Below are 19296 nucleotides of genomic sequence, written 5' to 3' on the forward strand. Positions count from 1 at the left end.
CAAACAATGAAGAACAAAGTTGTGCCATAAAATGAAGAAGAGATTCAATATACACGACACTAAGTTTGGAAAGGTTTTTCAATACGTGGGTTCATTATGAAATTAACACTTAAAGGGATAGTTCACTCAAAAATGAAAATTCTATCATTAATTACTCACCTTCATGTTCCAAACCCATAAGACCTTTGTTCATCTTCGGAACATAAATTATTCTTGTGCCGTGTCGTAGCACTCTCATGAATGGCTGTGGAGACCAAAGAAAGAGGAAATTGTTGAAAAAAGTATATATTTTTTTTCTTTGCGCACAAAAGTATTCTCGTAGCTTCATAAAATTATGGCTGAACCACTGATGTCAACAACTGTATGGCTGAACCACTGATGTCGACAACTGTATGGCTGAACCACTGATGTCGACAACTGTATGGCTGAACCACTGATGTCGATTTTCTTACTACCTTTCTGCGCCTTAAATGTGTTAGTTGCATTTCTGTCTATGGAGGGTCAGAAAGCTTTTGTATTTGATCAAATATAACTTAATTTGTGTTCTGAAGATGAACGAAGGTCTTACGGGTTTGGAACGACATGAGGGTGAGTATTTAATAACGGAATTTTCATTTTTGGGTGAACGATCCCTTTAAGCAAGAACATTAAATTGGTCATGAAGTTACATGTATAGGAAAAAATTTTATCAATTTTTTTTTTTTTAAACGTCTAGTCCTATTGAACTCTCTAAAATGTATCACTGTCGACACAACTGTTTTCAGTATTGATAATAAGAAATATTTCTTGAGCAGTATTTAGATATTAGAATGATTTATGAAGGATCATGTGACATACATTTAAATATCAGGGTCATTACTTTAGGCAGTTATAAATAGTAAATATTTAAATGTCAAATATGATTTTTTTTAATAGATTTTTTTTATATTATTAGTATTTAGATATTGTTTCTTTAAAAAGTCAAAACAAGTTTTGTCATGATTTCAGAAATGTCTGCCACAGACGTCTGTAATGATATTGTTCATGCTCCTCAACGAGGTAAAAATGAATGACCTTAAGCCTGTGTCTTTTCTCTTCTCCATATAGGAGAATCTTCAACGAGAAATGGTAGAGGTGAAGCGCAGACAGCGAGAGCGTACTCAGGTCGCTACCAAGCGACGTTCCACCGCTACCTGCTCCACACGAGACAAAGACATCGAAGGAGTTGCTCTGGAGTCCATCCTACAGAGGTTCAACAGTCGCCAATCCCGCCGTAGAGTTGGGTCCAGTTCCCCCTCATGGGTCAATCTTACTGAGACCACCATGCCGGAGAAATGCCCCACTGACAATAGAGAGGTCAAGAGAGACAGCTGGATCAAAAGTGACATGCAGTCTGCATTGATCAAAGAGAGCGTTGATAAAGATGAGACGCCCAAGCACCCAGAGATTACAATCTCAAGCCCGGAGCAGAAAAGTGCAGATTCCTCAATCAATCGTGTCTCTGTATTTACGGTGCAGGAGGAGGAAGATGTGCAGACAGAGATAGAGGTGCAAAATATGAGAGAGGTGTCACGGAAAGTTTTGCAATACCAGACCAGTCGAAGTAGCATTTCATCCGGTGAGGCCCTGTCACCGATCCTTTCTCCCAGGCAGACGTTCTTCCAGGAAGACAGAAGACTGCTGATCATGACCATAGAAGAAAACGCCTCTAAATCCAGCTCTCTGCTGCAGAACGGCCAGATCATCAATCGCCGGCACACAATCGCACTTCCCGAGGCCAGTTGTGGAAATACCAGCCAAGAGGATCTGTTTGTGCCTAGTAATCTAAATGCATCTCCGGCTCCCTCTATAGGTGTTATTGGAAAAGGGAAATCTGTGGATTGCTGTATGATTGCCACATTGCAAAACTCTACAGACACCGTTAAAGATTCAGACACCAAGCCACTTAATTCTCAAGAGGAATCACAATCTGTTGACTCAACACAATCACAATCGGTCGAGCCGGAGGTGAAAGCTGAAGAGACAGTTCCTAGCTTGCAGTTAAGTACTGGGAAGAGAAATAGCCTAACAACATCATTTAAAAGCACTAAAGAGGGCTTCAGCCTTATGTCTTTATTTAAGCGTTGGCGTGAAAAAGACAAACCAAAAGAGCTTGATTCTGACAGCATAGACCCATGATCTTAAAAAATTTTTTTTCTATTTATTCAGGCATTCATGCTAGGTTTCATGCTGCGTTTATGGAAAACAAGCTTGGTGCTTTGTCACTGTTGCTTGCTGGAACAGTGAATAGACATTTATTTCCATGTCTACTATAAAAGGAGAAAAAATAATGCACATGCAATTACACAGCATCTAAAAAACTGTTGAGATCAAGTAGAAAATGAGATTTTCCCCGCAGTGTGCTTTCTTCAACACAAGGTGGCAGTACATGACATCTGTATCTGCAAACATTTAACCATTTACAATCAAAATAACTCTTTAAAAATATATACTCTTTTGAGTACACACAGATGTATTGCCTGATGAGGAATTTAATGTTTTATTATTATTATTAGGAATTCTTGTTATTATTCTGTTGACCTGATGTGGCTCATACCATGTCATTTTTCTGAAAATTGCCTCTGAATGGTCATTGTAGGTCTGAAATGATGACGTGGAAGTCCACGCATCAAAAAACTCGCCTACATGATGAAATTGGGAATAGAGAGTTTCATGTAATTTGTGGTTTTCAGTGCTCTAGAAATGAAAAGAAGGCCTTTTATTTGTTTCATTGCTGGTAAAACCTCTGCATTTGATTCTCAATATTAGATTTCAAGAACATTTAGAGACCATGTTCCAGTTAGGAGTCAATCATACACTAAGATGTTTATGTGCATTTTTATATGGTTTTATTTTTATCCTTTTTTTTATCTTTATCTTTTATTTATCTTTTTGTGTGTGTGTGTTATGTTGATGTGACTTTAACAAGATCTCTAGTGCTACCTGATGGTTGTAAATGTGTTAGCCTGCTGAGCTTCTGACTGAGAAGCTAAAGCGGGCTTATCCTCGATAAAGACATTGAGGCTTAGTTAGAGAGAATAGATAACGTCATAGGGTGCCCACAGGACAGCCTGAGACCCTGTGGGGGTGGAGTTTTAGGGGAAGGGGTATCTGGCTGATTGAGTGAGTGAATCATCATCAGTTTCAAAGACATGAGAATAAAGGGTCAAGCGCTGATTGAATGTCACAACATGCTATGTTTATAGGACAGCTGATACTGAAAATGGTTCTTTGGAATGTCTTTTTTTGGAAAAAAAAAAAAAGCGTAGGAACTGTGTAATATGTATATTCATGCTGTTATAGGACATGTCTAAATGCTGGATGCTATTTATTTCAGATGCTTGAATTGTTTAGAGATGTGTTTAATTTCTTTAAATATATATGGATAAACAGATTGTAAATTTAATTACAGAAATGTTGGAATGATAGGTCTTTATCACAGAATAAAAACACAAAATTATTCAATTATTATTATATAAAACACAACATTTTGATTAATATTTAATAGTATAATATAAAATAAAAATGTTAAAGATGAAATAATTTAATTTGTTAAATTACTATTTTTAAAAAGTACTGTGTATAATCTGTTGGTTGCAAGTATAATGGAAAATTTTATTTTTCAAACTTGTTATAAAACAAAATCTTAACCTATATTTTATCTACTGGTTGGAAGTGTAATTTAAAATGAATTAATTAAAAGTAACATCAGCTGACTTTTTTTGTTTGTTTGTTTTTGTAAGAGCACACCATGATGCACACGATGGACAAATGTGTAATAATGTTAAGTCTATGTCTTAATGTCTGCTGACGTGGCTCGGGAGACAGTCTGCCTCTGCCATCTGGCTGCCTTAGGCTGGATGCAGTCTCCATAGCAACTACCACCTTCATAATGAAAGAGACTTCAGTCTTACCTCCCCCACCCAACTGTAAACAAAGCCCAACCCCTATGCAGCCTCATAACCCCACCCATACAGCCTTACTTTCACTCATATCATCTATGGTCATAAATTTACTTTTTTTTATTTGGCAGAATTGTTTAAGAAGAAGAAAAAAAAAGTACCAGATGTTTTCCTATCTTAAGACGTCTTTCCAGAGTGTTGTCCTACGATGTCTCTTCCCCTTTGGGATTAATTAGTGCTGTAATATGATTCCAGGTTTTTTTACATTTGGGTGATTGTTTGGTAACTTGATAACACACAAAACACTCGTTTACACATACAGACATTTACTTTGGTATCCAGAAAGTGTCATGAACAAATCACTTAAATCTTTTTTTTTTTTTTTTAAGATTCGAAAGATTCAAGATATTCAAGATTCAAAAGCCCCACAATCAGTGAATCACCCCTTTTCAGATATACATTTTAAATAATTACCTATTCCAAAATACGAACACTTATTGGTTATCGTAGCTCCTCTTATTCCAGTGCTGACCAATGAACGAACATCTCTTGCGTTCGTACACGCCCACAATCACAGTTCACTGTCCACTCCTTACCGACTCTCCCATTCGGAGAAAAGGACTGCAGTTTTTCATGAAAAAAACCAGTAAAACCCGGTTTATTTATCGGATATTGACAATGAATGTCTGTTATTCATGCTGACTCTTCTCTAAACCCGGCCCAAATTTCACGTGAGTGCACTAATTTCTTCCCAAATTCGACTCATTTTGTCATTGCGGTGAATGCGCTGAGACATATGTTGAATAATTCATTGACATTTGTACAGAAGACACGCATCTCTGTGGCTTGACGGCTGAAATCAGCCTCTGTTCTTTGTAAACGTTAGCCTTTTTACAGGGTTTCAGTTTCCACCATCTCTGAGGATGTGAGGAAGTCTTAAAATATCTGCAGGATGTATCTACTCCTTTATGTCATGGGGCTGTGCTTTAGGTCCACGTGTTTGACACCTTATCTGTGACTGTCTTCATGTTCCATTGTTTCACTGTGAACGCAGAATGAATGCCATGCCATGCCATCACATAATTTTTGCACTTTCTATAGCTGTTAGTGTCCTTAGGCTGTAACCACTCCTGTATAGAGTTATTTTGTCTCTAGAAGTACATATTTTGTAAAGTTCATGCAAGGCCTGCTGATAAATCATCTGAATTAGGTGCATTATATGACTAGTATGATGCATATTTTAAATGACACCGCATGTTTTTAGTAGAGATCGACTTTTTTTTTTTAGTGTCCCATAATCATTTTAATCTCATTCTTGTATTTTTAATTAAGGTCTATTTTTGACATAGTGGAAACAGTCATTTTACTGCAACAAAAACACTTAATGCATTTTGGTTGCTTAAAAAAATAAGAATATTGTTGACACGCTCTATCTATCTATCTATCTATCTATCTATCTATCTATCTATACAGATATATTGAAGTCAAAATGATCAAAATCTTTCGAGTATTTAGTACAGTATTATTATTGCTGTAGGATTTAGTGCATTTAGTATACTACAGATGCTATACTGAGAAATCAGGTGCAGTCTTACTGTACATATAAATGGCTCTTCTCTGCAGCATTTATTCCCTCAAAAATTTATAGTTTTTTCAGGCAATTTCCTCAATCATGCACCATTGCTTTCACTAGAAAAGTGGCAAGAATTTAGGCCCTTATAGTGTTCCATGCAGTAGTTGTTTTACTATTCTTGCAGTTTGTCAAAGCGAGTAAAATACGTGTTAAATATTTCATCTGGTGTAAAAACAGTGCAAGACTAATTGGGGTTGTTTTAAAAATGACAGGTTTGTTGGTGACAAAGGCGGGATAATTATGCTGAACAGGTTGCCATGTTGTGTTGATACATGCAGCGATTGAGTATGTATTGTTGATTTGTTGTCCAGATATGAAAGACTACGCGATCATCAGACCAGTGTGGCATTGGATGGATTTGATACAGTAATGATATTCATTTTCCAAGGAGATATTACTTTTGTGTTAACATGAAAAGACTTCATAACCCCTTTTCCATAAAGCTTGTTCTTTATCCTCTTTTGCTATCCGAAACACCTATGTAAAGTGGGAATCTGCTAAAATAAACCAGAGATTTAGTAGTCTTGAGAAAGTTTCATCAGCCCTGTCTGCTCAATATAGCAGCTGTTGCCCACTTTGGCACAGTAAATGCTCAGCTGTTCCTTTCAGTGTCTTCATCTGTTTGAGAAGAAGGATGAAAGTGGAGTCTTTACGTCAGCAGTTCCACATTTTTCCCCAGTTACAGATTATGCATTATCAAACTGCATTATCACTGACATGTAGAAATGTTTTGTTGCAGTGGTGTGAGAATCTGCTTTAGCTCTGAGTAGGATGTTAATGCATATTCAGTGACCTTTTGTTGTTTGCTTTCTAAATGCTGCTGAATTCTGAGCCTAGCAAGTTAATTATTGCTGTGGCGGGTTTCCCGATAATATTTGACGTGTGCCTGTTTGTGTACAGGGACATAAATAAATAAAAATTATAGGGGACATTTTCCCGCTACAACGTTTGTTTTTCAGCGGGAATGCAATTTATTTGCTCAAAACAACACCGATTTGACCAATTGCATTAAGGCTACACTTCAATCTGGACAGTTTGTAATGTAGGCTGCACACAAATTAATGTTAATTAAAGACCAAGGCTAGTAAATGTCTCCTATAATGTTGAAATTAGATTAGCACTTAACCATGAACACAAATCCACACCACACAAATGGCTTTTAATTGGTTTATTTGGTTAGCAAACATGTAACTACAATTAAGTTCTTTCCATCGATCAATTTCTCACTTTCACATTTAAAATATTTCATGAGGTTAACTTATACTCTACTTGTGGTCAGTCTGCACAAGATCAACCTGCTTGTTTCCTTTGCGGCTCGGGGATGCACTTTTTTCCAGGGGTTTCAGAACAGCGTAATCGAAAATGCTAATGACCTATTTGAGAATCTGCATAGGTCACCGATCATGCGCAGTTGGGTATCTATTTACTACGTGGTAATGAAACCCCTGCAATTTAGTGACAACCGCCCTGACTGCGCCGCTGTAGAAAAGATTCGTGGACGCCCTGCCCCTGACGCTCTGACGTAGATCGTATGCTCGTCTTGTATTTAAAGAAGCGGTTGTCACTAAATTCCAGGGGTTTCATTACCACGACGTAAAATGGGCGTTTCTGGAGGTGTTGGGAAAATGCCCCCTTTCCAAAAAAAAAAGAAAAAATTAAGGTCACCGATCATACGCAGAATGCTGTTTATTTTTTGCGCGGGCATTTCCAATCCCAGGATCAGGGGCCTGTTCCATAAAACAAGTTTACCAAATAAGCCAGGCTTATTTCAGTAATTCTGACTTATTTTCACTTGATTTGGTTTCTGAAAGCAAAATTACCATAGCTCAAGCTCAGTCACTGTGGCGACTTATGCTGGGAAACTAACCTGGTCCGGAGCAGGCTAACTGTCAGGCTAAGCTGAGCTCCTCTAACTCTGACCAATAGGAACGCATCAATATTACCACTGACTCTCTCACATACAGTCAGTTGAATTTATTATCGGTCCAAAAATAAAAGTATACAGAAAATACACCTTAAATAATCAAATAAATAAAAAATAGGCTACAACCAACTGTATTTAATGTATTGTGCCCAAAATGTAGGTGAATGACATTTTAACATTGTGGCTACTTGTGCATTCAGTTGATCAGAAATTTCTAGCCATGCAGCATTTGTCTCTGAATTTATGATAGCTGTACCTTTTATGGTTATTAGAACATTAAAACATTACAATCTAAAATGACTCTTTAAAGCATTAAAGCATAAAAACACAATCAAAAGTTAAAATCACTGAATTAAAAATGTAAATTTATAATAGAAATCAGAGTACATTTTAACTGATAAGAGGAACACACATTTAACTCATTTGAGCTAGTGATTCACAGTTGCTGCTATCATAAAAATACACTTATATGTAGGAAATTAAAATTCTATGTGTCACATTTAATGTCCAACAACAAATATTTTAGCAGAATGTATATTTTATTCAGAATCCTTGCGCTAGTATTCTATAAAAAATATACCTGTGATGTATCAGTTATGCACTGAGGAAAACACAATGTTTCAATTGCGTTAAACAGCACAAATATTCGCTGTTTGCTATGGTGGATCGATTTGATCCATGATCGACATTAAGGGCTGCTTCAGAATAAGCTGGATAGCATTAGTCAGATTGCGTGAACTTGAATTGTCGTTTATGGAACCGCTTTAGTCCCGATTGATTTGTTAGGTTATTTCAAGTCAGGTTTTGGACTTTAATCACATACCTTTTATATTTATATATAATATAAAAGGTATGTGACATGAAACCCCTGCGATCAGGGGCCCGTTTCAATAAGGAGGTTCAACCAACTCTGAGTTTAAACATGAACTCAGAGTTGACTTACTCTGAGACAGGAAACTCTGAGTTTTCGGTTACAAAACAGCTGAACTGAGTTAGTTTACTCAACTCTGAGTAGGTTGACTCTGAGTTAAGCGCGTGCACCATGACTATGAAAAGTCATGATCAGCGGAGCGCCGAAATTACGATTCACCATGGCAACAGCTCCCGTCAAAAAGACATCAGCGTGCGTACTTCCGTCAATGCATAACTTTAATTCTTAATAACTGCCAATAACTTAATAACTTTTATAATATCAGAGGGGAAAGCCATAAATTACTGAACTAAAATGCATTTTAATGGTATCTCATGATCACAAAAAAAACAAAAAAACAAAAACAAGAACGTGGGAGCAGCTAAAAAACTATATAAAAGTATAAAAACACAATTAAATCAAGGTAAAGCTTTAAACATGAAAGGTTCATGGGTGTGGGCTACATGACTTTTGACATTAAATATCATTCAGTGTCTATTTCAATGCGCTGCAGCTTTTTTCACATAATTAAATATTCTCTAATCCAACCTGTTACATTTCTTAATTACAGTAATAAAATTAACTACTGACTTGTCGACAGCAAGAAGGCAGAGGCTCCCAAAAAGGGGGGAGAACCTGCACCTGCACCACTGACAGATGAAGAGGAGATGGTCAAGTATTGGAAGATTTCTAAAATCCAAAAGTAAAAAAAATAACTTTTTCTTTTGTATTAGGAAATAAAGATGACCAAAAATTTGTGACTAATTTGTTTATTTAACAGCTGTGGTGGTGGTTATGGCTTATACTACCCTTCCATCTGGCATCCTTCCATTCCATAAAGTAATCGGTTTCATTTTCAGAAGGTGCGATGGTGGGGATATGCTTGTCATCAGTGCATCCAAGCTTCCACACTGGAAGTCCTGAAGGAAATTCGGATTATTGGGTTACTTCCAGACGTCACAGAATGATGTTATCAAGTGAACATCATTTATCAGATCAGCCTCATTTAAACCAATTTTTATACCACTGACCTACAGTCCTGTGAAACCCCTCTTTGACGGATTTGTGCCCAGGAAAAAATTCTCAAAATGGGTGTGAGAGGGATGCACACTTTCCTTAGAATCTGCATACAGCGGACCTATAATGTGCTCTGCATCTCCGATGTTTTAAAGTGCATTTTTCTTATTTTGCAAATTATCTTCCAATAGGGTAAGAAATTAAAAGTATTCTTGTTTCCGTTTGCATTAAGATTATTTTTCTTACCCTATGGCGGACAATTTTACTTGTTTTATGTAAAAGGCACTTAAAAGGAAAATCCCCCAGGAAAAAAGACTAAATATAGACAATTATATAAGATGCATATTAAGAATTTTTTTATATTTGTACTTGAAATAAGACAAAAATACTTAGTAAGAAAATCTATTTTGCAGCATGAATGAATGAATAAGGTATTTAAACTTCGCTAACACTATAAAAAGGGGGAGGAGACCGAAAGAAACTCTGGGTTTACCGAAGAAAACCTGCTCCCGACCAGGTTAGGTTCACAGAGTAAGTTACTACGGTAACTGACTCGGAATATAAATTACCTCTCTTTCAGAAACGGGCTTGACTTACCCTGCTTTCTCGGGTTTGACAAACCTCCCATTTTGAAACCGAAAACCCAGAGTTTCCCTGATTTCAGGGTTAACATACTCAGAGTTTTCACTTAACCTCCTTTCTGAAACGGGCCCCAGGACCGGTATCTGAAGTAAATAGATACCCAACTGCGCATGATCGGTGACCTATGCAGATTCTCAAATAGGCCACGCCTACCTGATGACACATTTTCGATTACGCTGTTCTGAAGCCCCTGGAAAAAAGTTCATCCCCCAGTCAGGGCGGCCAGGGCGAATTATGACGCTCTCGCCGGCGGCGGTGTGAACGCACAGTAAGTAGACTTAGACCCCATGTGTGATGAAGATAACATGTTATTGGTGTTGAACGTGATGATTGCAACAAAATGAAACCAGACGCTGGTTTATGGTGTATTTTATACATCAAGAAGAATAGCTGTGTAGAAGTCAATATTCTGTTTGTTATGGCATGTTTAGTGTCTGTACAGGGATTGGTGAAGGTTCATGCTGGACAGATGCTGACAGGTTGATGTTAAGCAAAGCAGACAGACAGACAGCAGCCCGTTCCAGGTGAATCGATGTGCGGGAATCACATCTTCGTGTGAGTGACAGTTTACTCTGCAGTCCTGCCATCGAGTTGACAGGGGGCTGGGCGGCGCCTCGTGGTCTGGAATATTTTGACCTTGCAGAAATGTTTATTTCTGCATGTGTGTGCAGAATTTAACTTGTTACACACAAGTGCACTCATGCATCACGATGAATCCAATCATGCTGACTAGATTTGTCTTTGTGATTGATTTTATTGTTGGATGTGTTGGATCTCTCTCCCTCTTAACCTGTGCAGTCAAAGTAATGAGACATTTAAATAAGACTTTTTTTGGAGTCATTAATTTCTGGTTTTGACAGCATAAGAAATAAATAATCATTGGACTACAAACATAAAACCAAACCACACACACAATAGAACATGCAATATATTATATATTAATCTGTATAATATGAATAAAAGCATGCCTTTTATATTTAGGCTCATTTCATTTGCAATTTAAATGGTTGCATAGTTTTTTTTAACTACTGTTAAGGTTGCTTGTTTCTCTCTTGGCATAAATGTAAATATACATAATTTAGGCAAATAATACAGTATTATTTTACCCACAAAGACTTGTTGTTTTTTAAAAGAAGAAATAACCAATTTTGTTGAAAAGTGTAAATATCAGTAATGATTTATTAATTAAAGTTATATCCTATTTAATGCACCATGCAATATCTTATTTGATGCAATGAATAAATAAATAATAAACAAATAAATTTACACCATTTGAAATTCAGACCATGTTTTTACTACAGTTTATTTTTATGAATTATATAAAAATAATTATATTTATATTTATAAATAAATTCATATTTAAAGAAAACAAACAATCAAACATGGCACGTTTTCCTCCATCTGCTTTCATGCCCAGAACTGTTTCGTTATGCTACTGTAGGTTAGTGCAGATGTCCAGATGACCACACAGCTCAGCTGGTGGACAGTAACACAAGTTTATATAGTGTGACTAATGACTGCTTTGGAAAATGTGGCATAACTTGTACTGCAGCAATTTTCCCCTACATCTTGTATCATTTACCAAAAGACAAAAGGCTTCATTTTTATCCTTCTGTTTGTCACAGTGTACTAATGAGTCAATATGGTGCTGAATAATTGTTGGGTAAATGGTATGGAGTAACTGAAAGGAATTAATGGACAGATTCATCCATCTGGTTTTAAAGATGCATGGAGCTGTGTGGCGCAGCAGACAAGGCTTTCATTATGCTGAACAGGAGCCAAGCATCTCCCAATGGACTTGGCATCTGGGCCGCCGCAGCAGGACAGCCATATCTTCATGCCTCATAATAACAGCGCTGTTTGGTTATGCAGGATCCGATGTGATAAGAAATTCATTAATGGTCTCATTTGTGATGATATCCAATCTTTGGATATTTGGTTGGGTGTGGATGAAGATCAGGGTTGATATTGTCAAACTCTTCTCTTCCAACAGTGACCAGTGACTGTTAGTTCATCAGATGGTAGATCCAAAAGAGTGACATCATTGTCAAAATAAGCCTCTCAGCATTTATATGATTGCATTAACACTCACACTTCAAACAATGCTCTTGTATTTGTATTCATCTACTTTCACACCAGTTTCCCTAGTAGTTTTTCTTTACTGCTAGAAAATATTTTTATTTGCAAGACAATAGTTTAATTTTAGTCACATTTACACTTTTTTAAGTTATATTTTTGGGCTTTTTATGCGTTTATTAGATAGGACAGTAGTAGAGAGCAGACAGGAAAGCGTTGGGTGGAGAGAGGGGGTGGGATCGGCAAAGGACCTTGAGACAGGAATCGAACTCGGGTCACCCTGAGCACTTTGCGCTATATGTCGGCGCACTAACCACTATTGGCTATTGGTGCCGACATATTTACATTCTTGTCATGGAAAAATAATTATTGTGTTTTAACTGAATCAGTTATTTGAACTTGAACTGGACTAGTCAGATTTCTGTTCATTGAATAGTTGATTCAGTTCACAAATGGAACTAAACGATTCATTGATGAATCAGACTGGGCTGCATTTCTCAAAAGCATTGTGTAAGCCTGAGTAGATCACAGAGATTATAGTTTAAATGATCCACTTAGTCAGTGAGTTGAACTCGAACCGGACTGGTCAGATTCGCGAACGAATAATTTATTTAAGTTGCTTCTTTTCACTGAATTGTTGATTCTATTCATACATTGAACTGAAAGATTCATTGATGAATTAGACGGGGTAGAATGTGATTCCAATTATATTATTTCTCTGTGCCTTTATTGTTATTTTTATCTGCTATTTTTTTTAAATTAAGAACGATTTTTAACACTTTATAGTTATTGTCCTTGGTGTGAACAGGCCTTAAATAGATTGCAAACACTATTGGTGCCAATGGTTTTGGATTGCACTGTTTTTGGGAAACACAACCCTGGCCTGGTTCTTGAATTCAAATCACTGACTTAATGATCTGATTGATTTATAAATGAATCTTTCAGTCTAGTTTGTGAACAACAAGAAGCAGTTCTTAAAATATCATATGACTTCAGAAGACTTAAAATGTAGCACATGAGTCATACAAACCACTTTTATGCTTTGTTTTGTCCTATTTGGATCTTGACAGATGTGGTCGCTATGAACTGTTATGAAAGAAAACTGTTTAAAGATTCTTTAAATATCCTCCATTTGTACTCCATAGAAACTGAACTATCCCTTTAAGGAGTGGAATTATACACTCAAATGTTAAACACAGCCCCTTGAACTTTGAACTTATAGATTTATAGACAGAACAATAACACTAAGATCATTGCTCATAGTGCATAGTCCAACTCTGAAATATATCATGCAATATCCTCGATCAGTGTCTACGAGCCATTTTAAAAGCAGTCTTTTGTATTTGTTCATTATTCATGAATAGACAGACCGGATGTGGATGCAGCATCAGGAAATAACTCTTTCATTCCAGCCTCTCCGGTCCACGTCTGCAGTTTAAACCTGACATATAAGGATAAAGAAGCACGGATGCATCCCTTCTGTTAGTGCTCTGTGACTCATGGCATCTCCCCAGACACAACACTGTAAATACCACTTATGCAACTCTCAGCATGTAAGATCAGCCTAGTTATGTCTGTGCAACTGCTTCCTTGTGGTCTGTAGATTTCATAGATTCCTTAAAAGTCTGAGCATACAGATATCTGTACTGAGACCTCACTTCTTGTGTTGAGGGTCTTTTGTAATTGTTTTCTTCAGGCCTGTGGTTAAATTGCTTATTGCTTGCTGCATGCAATATCCTGCAATTGGACACAGGTAATGGGAAGAGTCGCATGCTGTCTTGCTGAGCTGTCTCGCTAATGTTGATTAATTGCAAGAAAGTGGAATTTATGGAAATGATGCAGACTTGGACTCTCTGCTCAGCTCTATTGTCCTAAACGGGCAGCTTATTATTTTGGTAAGCTGTAGGTGGCAGGGGGGGCAGACGCTCTCTGTGGCAGGCAGATTAGACCCAGACTGATTTTTTTCTTCTGAATGTAAGCCTCTGTTACAATCCGATTAAATGCCATCCCTTTGGTTCCGACCACATTAGTTCCCAAGCAAAATGGAAGAGAGATTAATTATTGCTGTGGCGGGTTTCCCGATAATATTTGACGTGTGCCTGTTTGTGTACAGGGACATAAATAAATAAAAATTATAGGGGACATTTTCCCGCTACAACGTTTGTTTTTCAGCGGGAATGCAATTTATTTGCTCAAAACAACACCGATTTGACCAATTGCATTAAGGCTACACTTCAATCTGGACAGTTTGTAATGTAGGCTGCACACAAATTAATGTTAATTAAAGACCAAGGCTAGTAAATGTCTCCTATAATGTTGAAATTAGATTAGCACTTAACCATGAACACAAATCCACACCACACAAATGGCTTTTAACTGGTTTATTTGGTTAGCAAACATGTAACTACAATTAAGTTCTTTCCATCGATCAATTTCTCACTTTCACATTTAAAATATTTCATGAGGTTAACTTATACTCTACTTGTGGTCAGTCTGCACAAGATCAACCTGCTTGTTTCCTTTGCGGCTCGGGGATGCACTTTTTTCCAGGGGTTTCAGAATAGCGTAATCGAAAATGCTAATGACCTATTTGAGAATCTGCATAGGTCACCGATCATGCGCAGTTGGGTATCTATTTACTATGTGGTAATGAAACCCCTGGAATTTAGTGACAACCGCCCTGACTGCGCCGCTGTAGAAAAGATTCGTGGACGCCCTGACGCTCTGAGGTAGATCGTATGCTCGTCTTGTATTTAAAGAAGCGGTTGTCACTAAATTCCAGGGGTTTCATTACCACATAGTAAAATGGGCGTTTCTGGAGGTGTTGGGAAAACGCCCCCTTTCCAAAAAAAAAGAAAAAATTAAGGTCACCGATCATACGCAGAATGCTGTTTATTTTTTGCGCGGGCATTTCCAATCCCAGGATCAGCTCAGATGGATGAAGAACAAAATAGTCATACAGGTTATTTTTATGTTTTATAACCTTACATTTAAACGGTTTTCGAAAACAAACAACCAGAAGAAATGTAAAACGTGCAGTAACCGTCAATAGCGTGATTATGTTTTACTGTAACGTTAAGTTGTAGCCAGTCTCCTTTCGAAAATTAACCATGGTTTTACAACAACAATAAATGTATCTGAAGTTACTGTATATAATATAAAAGGTATTTCACATGAAACCCCTGCGATCAGGACCGGTATCTGAAGTAAATAGATACCCAACTGCTCATGATCTGTGACCTATGCAGATTCTCAAATAGGCCACGCCTACCTGATGACGCATTTTCGATTACGCTGTTCTGAAGCCCCTGGAAAAAAGTGCATCCCCCAGTCAGGGCGGCCAGGGCGAATTATGACGCTCTCGCCGGCGGCGGTGTGAACGCACAGTAAGTAGACTTAGACCCCATGTGTGATGAAGATAACATGTTATTGGTGTTGAACGTGATGATTGCAACAAAATGAAACCAGACGCTGGTTTATGGTGTATTTTATACATCAAGAAGAATAGCTGTGTAGAAGTCAATATTCTGTTTGTTATGGCATGTTTAGTGTCTGTACAGGGATTGGTGAAGGTTCATGCTGGACAGATGCTGACAGGTTGATGTTAAGCAAAGCAGACAGACAGACAGCAGCCCGTTCCAGGTGAATCGATGTGCGGGAATCACATCTTCGTGTGAGTGACAGTTTACTCTGCAGTCCTGCCATCGAGTTGACAGGGGGCTGGGCGGCGCCTCGTGGTCTGGAATATTTTGACCTTGCAGAAATGTTTATTTCTGCATGTGTGTGCAGAATTTAACTTGTTACACACAAGTGCACTCATGCATCACGATGAATCCAATCATGCTGACTAGATTTGTCTTTGTGATTGATTTTATTGTTGGATGTGTTGGATCTCTCTCCCTCTTAACCTGTGCAGTCAAAGTAATGAGACATTTAAATAAGACTTTTTTTGGAGTCATTAATTTCTGGTTTTGACAGCATTTATTAGATAGGACAGTAGTAGAGAGCAGACAGGAAAGCGTTGGGTGGAGAGAGGGGGTGGGATCGGCAAAGGACCTTGAGACAGGAATCGAACTCGGGTCACCCTGAGCACTTTGCGCTATATGTCGGCGCACTAACCACTATTGGCTATTGGTGCCGACATATTTACATTCTTGTCATGGAAAAATAATTATTGTGTTTTAACTGAATCAGTTATTTGAACTTGAACTGGACTAGTCAGATTTCTGTTCATTGAATAGTTGATTCAGTTCACAAATGGAACTAAACGATTCATTGATGAATCAGACTGGGCTGCATTTCTCAAAAGCATTGTGTAAGCCTGAGTAGATCACAGAGATTATAGTTTAAATGATCCACTTAGTCAGTGAGTTGAACTCGAACCGGACTGGTCAGATTCGCGAACGAATAATTTATTTAAGTTGCTTCTTTTCACTGAATTGTTGATTCTATTCATACATTGAACTGAAAGATTCATTGATGAATTAGACGGGGTAGAATGTGATTCCAATTATATTATTTCTCTGTGCCTTTATTGTTATTTTTATCTGCTATTTTTTTTAAATTAAGAACGATTTTTAACACTTTATAGTTATTGTCCTTGGTGTGAACAGGCCTTAAATAGATTGCAAACACTATTGGTGCCAATGGTTTTGGATTACACTGTTTTTGGGAAACACAACCCTGGCCTGGTTCTTGAATTCAAATCACTGACTTAATGATCTGATTGATTTATAAATGAATCTTTCAGTCTAGTTTGTGAACAACAAGAAGCAGTTCTTAAAATATCATATGACTTCAGAAGACTTAAAATGTAGCACATGAGTCATACAAACCACTTTTATGCTTTGTTTTGTCCTATTTGGATCTTGACAGATGTGGTCGCTATGAACTGTTATGAAAGAAAACTGTTTAAAGATTCTTTAAATATCCTCCATTTGTACTCCATAGAAACTGAACTATCCCTTTAAGGAGTGGAATTATACACTCAAATGTTAAATACAGCCCCTTGAACTTTGAACTTATAGATTTATAGACAGAACAATAACACTAAGATCATTGCTCATAGTGCATAGTCCAACTCTGAAATATATCATGCAATATCCTCGATCAGTGTCTACGAGCCATTTTAAAAGCAGTCTTTTGTATTTGTTCATTATTCATGAATAGACAGACCGGATGTGGATGCAGCATCAGGAAATAACTCTTTCATTCCAGCCTCTCCGGTCCACGTCTGCAGTTTAAACCTGACATATAAGGATAAAGAAGCACGGATGCATCCCTTCTGTTAGTGCTCTGTGACTCATGGCATCTCCCCAGACACAACACTGTAAATACCACTTATGCAACTCTCAGCATGTAAGATCAGCCTAGTTATGTCTGTGCAACTGCTTCCTTGTGGTCTGTAGATTTCATAGATTCCTTAAAAGTCTGAGCATGCAGATATCTGTACTGAGACCTCACTTCTTGTGTTGAGGGTCTTTTGTAATTGTTTTCTTCAGGCCTGTGGTTAAATTGCTTATTGCTTGCTGCATGCAATATCCTGCAATTGGACACAGGTAATGGGAAGAGTCGCATGCTGTCTTGCTGAGCTGTCTCGCTAATGTTGATTAATTGCAAGAAAGTGGAATTTATGGAAATGATGCAGACTTGGACTCGCTGCTCAGCTCTATTGTCCTAAACGGGCAGCTTATTATTTTGGTAAGCTGTAGGTGGCAGGGGGGGCAGACGCTCTCTGTGGCAGGCAGATTAGACCCAGACTGATTTTTTTCTTCTGAATGTAAGCCTCTGTTACAATCCGATTAAATGCCATCCCTGCCGAGAAAAGGTCTTAGAATGGGGAATTAAGAAAGAAATATGTTAAAGGCCCTTAAAACCTTGTGCATAATACAACCCCATAGACTGTATTAGTGTATATTAATATTCTGTTTCAGCAAATAGGCTACACCTGTATTATCAATATTAGCTTGTTGAAATGTTGGATTATATATGACCTGTATTTTTTTAATATAGTATTAATAGCATATTTTTTGTTAAATTTCTTTAGCAACATTCAGATGATGAAGTGTAGCTGTTTAATATTTATGCTTCCACACAATGCACACTATAAACGTTATCCATTCAGCAGGAAACTATAAATCAGTGCATTGTGAAGTCAGTACTGACTGCTGTAGAGCAGTGCTTGCAATACTGCGGTTTTCGCTATGTTGGTCCTCATTATTCTATCTACTATCTGGGACATCTGAAGACATACTTGTGTAGTTTGAGGTAAAGGCTCACTTGGTGGTATATATGAACAGCACAACTGTTATCAACATTGAGAAAAATGTTTCTTGAGCAGCAAACCAGCATATTAGAATGATTTCTGAAGGATCGTGTGACACTGAAGCCTGGAGTAATGGCTGTTGAAAATTCAGCTTTACCATCACAGAATAAATTACATTTAAAATATATTCAATTGGAAAACAGATATTTTGAATTGTTAAGTTTTTTCACAATATTTGTTTCACATTATTCACTATTATTGGCAAAATTGGTGATTAATAATAAAAAGACTGCACTAAACACAGAAAAATAACCTCATTAATATCTTCACCAAGGGTAAACATTTTTCTTCAAGAGCAGATTTTGAGAGGGTGTGAATATACACAGGGTGTGTTTTCAGAGGTGGCATGTATCTGATCCAGGCTGTTCATGGCGGTTTTGGCTGCGGGGGGTCATTAAGCTCATTAACCCAATGTGAGAAAGATTGGGTGAGAGTACCACATAATATGGCTTATGGCCACAAGTTTATATTTCACATGCTAAGCAACATTAAAATGGAAACAGTTTCTTAATATTACATGTACCTAATATTGCATATTGCTTTGTGACAACTTACCCCATATAGTGTGACAACATGACACAAAAACAAGGTCACCAGCTAAAATGTCCAAACTTTCATTTTAAGCTTGAGTTCGAATATGACATCTGAACAAAAACTCTAAACAAAAAGTAACGTTTACAGTCCTATTTTCAAGGCATGGTGCACAGGACATGGACTCTAATGGCAGACAGACTCAGGCCTAGTCTTTTGAAATGTCTGCTGAGCTAAGAGTAAGCATAAGAATCTAGAGAGCATGACGAGAGGGGGAGAGAAGCGGTCAAAGAAGGGGGTGGGGCGGGAGAGCGAGGG

General features: G+C 37.5%; 1 protein-coding gene across 1 annotated transcript in view; it reads left to right on the forward strand.

Annotated features, from left to right (window-relative positions):
• The first annotated feature begins 4483 nt into the window (after positions 1-4483).
• Positions 4484-19296, forward strand: part of LOC306851630 (tripartite motif-containing protein 3-like) — a 34027-nt gene continuing 19214 nt past the window's right edge. Inside the window, exon 1 of the mRNA XM_079388018.1 lies at positions 4484-4651. The gene's annotated coding sequence lies outside the window, so the exon portion shown is untranslated. The remainder of the gene's footprint in view (positions 4652-19296) is intronic.

This window comes from Barbus barbus (genome assembly GCF_936440315.1).
Source record: "Barbus barbus genome assembly, chromosome: 31".
In the NCBI taxonomy this organism is placed as follows: Eukaryota; Metazoa; Chordata; class Actinopteri; order Cypriniformes; family Cyprinidae; genus Barbus; species Barbus barbus.